General features: G+C 31.3%; 1 non-coding gene across 1 annotated transcript; it reads left to right on the forward strand.

Annotated features, from left to right (window-relative positions):
- Positions 1-1032: 1032 nt before the first annotated feature.
- TRNAL-CAG (transfer RNA leucine (anticodon CAG)) lies at positions 1033-1115 on the forward strand. Its single transcript has one exon. It is a non-coding gene; the product is annotated as a tRNA-Leu (tRNA).
- The last annotated feature ends 3807 nt before the right edge of the window (positions 1116-4922 follow it).

Raw genomic sequence — 4922 nt, forward strand, 5'->3', positions numbered from 1 at the left:
GATACAGCAGACCATTTTATAGATCTGTATATATTAGTAGTTTTTTTCAATATTAGAGTAATCACACTCTACATTGAATAATAATTCGAAATTAGAATTTTGTAGTATTGCTTTTAACTATACTACACTGCTTTTAAGTATGTTCGGAAGGAAAGCAGAGAGCAAAATTACTTCTAAAATAGTATAAAATTGTATAAAACCATATTCCATCAATTATAATATTATGGTGATTCTTCTTCTGTCTTCTTGTTGGGCAGGACCGTCGCCATGGAAGGGGATGGGTCGGGGAACCTTCCCCCCCTGCTTTTTCGACTTGGGAAAGTTGGGAAATTTTGAGCCGTGAAGATTGAAAAAAATAAATAAAAATTAAGAAAATAAAAATGAGAGAAAAGAAAGGAAGAGTTAATAAGAAAAGGGAAAGAACCAGGAGAAGGTCGGGATTTCCCAACATGCATAACTTCTTTTCGCTGTATTTTTGACTTGGAAAAGTTGGTAAATTTCGGGCCGTGAAGATAGAAAAAATAATAGTCTACTATTACAATAAGCACAATATTATTTAAGTGTTGTTTCCTTTCATTTGTATTGAATATCCCTATACATGGTGAATATGGTGGGAGAACCTTGGTCCAAAGTAGAATAATTCCCATTATTATTTATAATTACCATAATAATTACCAAAATTCATTTTTGTTTGTGCATACCCTAACGGGCATAAGCATTCAGCCAATCTTTGGATAGCTAAGTAAGAAAATTAATATATTATAGTAGTAACTAATCCCTTGTCTTTCATTTTTTCGAAAGTTGGGAAATTTTGCTGGTTTTTCTTCTCGCTACGGCCCTGTTGTTGGGACATCTTTTATAATTTCTCTATAAAACGAAATGTTCTTCATAAGACTGTCGCAATTAGACAACTCACAAACCGTTGTTGACGACAATAACGATAATTCATTCAATCCATATCTTATCTTTTATTCATGAGTTTCGTTGTAACACGTTTAATTTATACATACAATTACAAACAAAAATTAACAAGTCAGGATGGCCGAGCGGTCTAAGGCGCTGCGTTCAGGTCGCAGTCCACTCTGTGGGCGTGGGTTCGAATCCCACTTCTGACAATTTTTTTTAAGAAAACCAGTACTTTAGAATATATTGAAAATAAATAATAATTGATCAATGTTAACGTCTACAAAAAATAATTTTTGTCAAAACATTTGTATGGTTTGAACATTTCATTAAAATTACTGAAATATTTTTTGTTTCACGGGCAGTTTTCCAATTGGACCTTCGAATTCTAATAATATTTGAATTTGATTATCACATACCCCGCATTCCTGGGAGAGAACTTTAGGACAAGGTAACTTCTTGGCGGATTTCTCGACTCTCTTCGAGCTGAAATAAAAAATATAATTATCAAGACATTTTCATGTGAAATAACATTCAACCCAAAAATATATTTTAATTCGTGAGGTAATCACATTTTAATAAGACTGCCATTGTCCAGGAATTGAAAAAATTGGCACTTTTCCGTTTACTGTTGAAACTAATCATTATGTGTCCTATGAATCATTTCAAGAGAAAAAATCTTTTTGGATTCCTTCTTTTCCTTCCACAATGAAAAAAATTGTAGTTATTTTCTTTCTTCCTTTCTTTGGAAGTCTCTCAAATTTTTTCGTTCAAAGATGTTTTTCCCAAAAAATTCCCTCTAGAAAATATTCCATTTTCAATTTATTTCAAAAGAGTTTTTATGACTTTGAATGAAACTTGTTAGAAATTGTCAAAAGTTTTACTGTTTTCAAGGATGTGAATAAAATGTTTGAAAATTTCGTTCAAGGATAAACCATAACCTAGTTCTATCTCAAAATAAACCGTCTCTCAGTGTTCAATTATTGAATTCACAAACTATTAGTTGTGGTAAAATTTCATTTCACATTATATACGTACAAACTTTATGAAGCAATTTTTTTATTCCAGACTCCACTGATATTTCCTATATGAAAATGACCACTGAGAAACCGTTGCCAACTTCTCACCGGTTACCTTTTGGATTTACTAATCATTATGAAGAGGTAGCTGTCTACAGTTGAGAAGGAAATCGTCACTTGGGTCAACAATACACTCAACAGCACAGGAAAAAATTCTTCCATTCGTAACTTCAAGGATAGCTCAATATAAGACGCGATAATAGTCATCGATCCCAATGACTCCTTTGCCCAGGATCAATCGATTATGGAGTTGTTAAGTGGGGTAGTACTGAAGAAGAGAAATTAGCGAATGCAAAAAATGCTATTTTGGTGTCCCTTGAAGCTCGGATCTGTGCTTTGCCAAAGGATATCACGAAGGTGAAACCCAAGATGGTTATGGCCTGTTTTAATCCACTGGATCACATACCCAATTTGAATAATAATAATAATAACAATAATAATAATAATAATACGTCTTTATTATTTTCCACATACAGTACATCTATATTAAAAAAAAATTATAAAAATATTTGGAAAATGAAGAGCGAAGTTCATTTTCTCCAATGAAGCAATCACTTACTTCATCAGGAATATGTTCTTCCACTTAACTCAATATAGCATACTTTTCCTCAATAATAATAGGGTAGTGAGTATAGACAATATATATATATATATATATATATATATATATATATATATATATATATATATATATATATATATATATATATATATATATATATTACAATGTAGGTTTTCACGGATGGTAGAATATGATGTGTTGTTTTTCCGGGTGTTCATCCGTTGTGTACTATTCGATAGTCGATATATATATCGATATATATATATATATATATATATATATATATATATATAAATTACATTAATACATCCGTTTTAAATGTTATTTTTGTATAGAGATATATAGGAATTTTTGTAAGGATAATTTGATGATATAATGAATTTGCATGGAGAATTCTTCCAAGTTCCATATCCAACCATCCGATTTCAAGCAATTTGTGTGATATTCTTTGAAACTTTTTTATGCCATATATCAATGTTAAACAAGAGTTTTTTACTCCGGTTCCCATAATTCAATTTTGAGGAGCTATATGCACGTTGAATTAACTTATTCATATGTTTATCAAATCTTAGATCTGAGTCTAATATGACTCCTAAATTTTTGGCTTCATTTACAGTTAACAAATCATCTTTGATTTTAGCGTCTGTTTGCTGCATTTTAGCACGATTATATGCAGAACCAAACAACAATAATTTTTATTTACTAGAGTTGATCAATAAGCAGTGATCAGCAGATGAATCAATGATGGTCGCTAATTCCTGATTTATAATTTCACAAGCATTATCCACTAGTGGGGGAGGAAAACTGTAATAGATTTGGGTGTCATCTGCATAGACGTGAATCTTACATAACTTCAGAGATTTGATCAAACTGATAGTGTATATAGAGAAAAGCAACGGGCCCAGGATAGAGCCCCGAGGTACCCCTGATTTCAGTGTCAAATATTCAGATTGGACCATTTCAATTTCTACACACTGCTCCCTCTTACTTGAATAATTTCGTAAAAGAAAAGTTGCCATATCAGATAAACCTATATAGCCCAAAATGTTAAGTATAGCATATCTGTATTTATAGTGTCAAACGCTCTACTGAAGTCTAAAAGAACTAAAATTGTGCATTGACCTTTATCGATAGAAGTAATTATATCATCTACAATATTAAGCAAGGCAGTAGTGCAGCTATGACCTTTTCGGAAGCCAGATTGAACAGTGGGCAGTAATGAGAAATTAGTCAAATGCTCTCTTATTTGTAGTTCAATACTCGGTATGTGCTGTATGTTTCTGAGGGTGACGGCAAACATTTTCATCACTTGTAGTTGGCACATGACATGACATCCATGATCAATTGGACACTTCTCTAGAAATTAGTGGTTAATAATTTTGACGGGACAATGCTTTACCAGCCATTGATTGATGTGATTATTAGAGATTTCTGTTCTGATTTTTTTCCAGTTGTGTCAACTATAAAAACAACTAATAATAATATAATAAGCGATATTCACATAAACTGAATCCGGATTCCAAAATTTAACATATATAGTTCTGCGAATTTCTAATAAATTCAAATGTTTTCATCCTCTATAGATTGATCTTTACTCGCCTAATATTAAAATTTTAGTGAACCTGGCGATCTTTCAAAATGGGGTTTATGAAAAGTTGATATTGAAACGGAATCAAGTGCAGAGCTAATTATATTATAGAAAAAAGTTGGAAAAATGTATTGATTGTATTATCCAAAATACATGACCTTATTGACAAAGACTGGTAAAAAGAGAACATGTAAATAAGTACATCCAGATAAATATACAATTACATAATTACATGAAAATAATACATATAAATAATCACATCTAGGTAAAAGTACACATATATTATTATATATAAGTTTCGTCAATTTCATATCGTTTCATCATTAAAATAATCTGTCAGATTGTAATAGGCCTTAGATGCCAGTCTTTCATGTAACTTTTTCCTAAAAGTTTTAAGGGAGTCCATGTTCTTTATATCTTCAGGAAGTTTATTATACATTTTGACACCGACATAAATTATTGAATCTTTGATCAGCGTAGATTTAGGGATGATTAATGATAAATTCATTGCATTACGTGCAGTGCGATTGTTATTCTCATATAAATATTTATTCTTGTAAGTGAGACTGAATGAGAGCAAAATAGACATTTTTGCCGCAGCATAACCTAACTCTTTAGCTGTAGACCTGAGGGCAAAACAGACGGATGATAATTTTTTACTTAGAATGTTGATATGATTTGTGAATTTCAAATTGGTATCTACGTTAAGTCCCAAGAATTTTATATTGTTGTGAGATGATATAGAGTCAGCACCTAATTCTATATCCGGAAGAAAACATTTAAATGTAAG

This window comes from Leptinotarsa decemlineata, unplaced genomic scaffold (genome assembly GCF_025532065.1).
Source record: "Leptinotarsa decemlineata unplaced genomic scaffold, Ldec_3_MD MMD2_tig00001064_RagTag_RagTag, whole genome shotgun sequence".
Taxonomy (NCBI): Eukaryota; Metazoa; Arthropoda; class Insecta; order Coleoptera; family Chrysomelidae; genus Leptinotarsa; species Leptinotarsa decemlineata.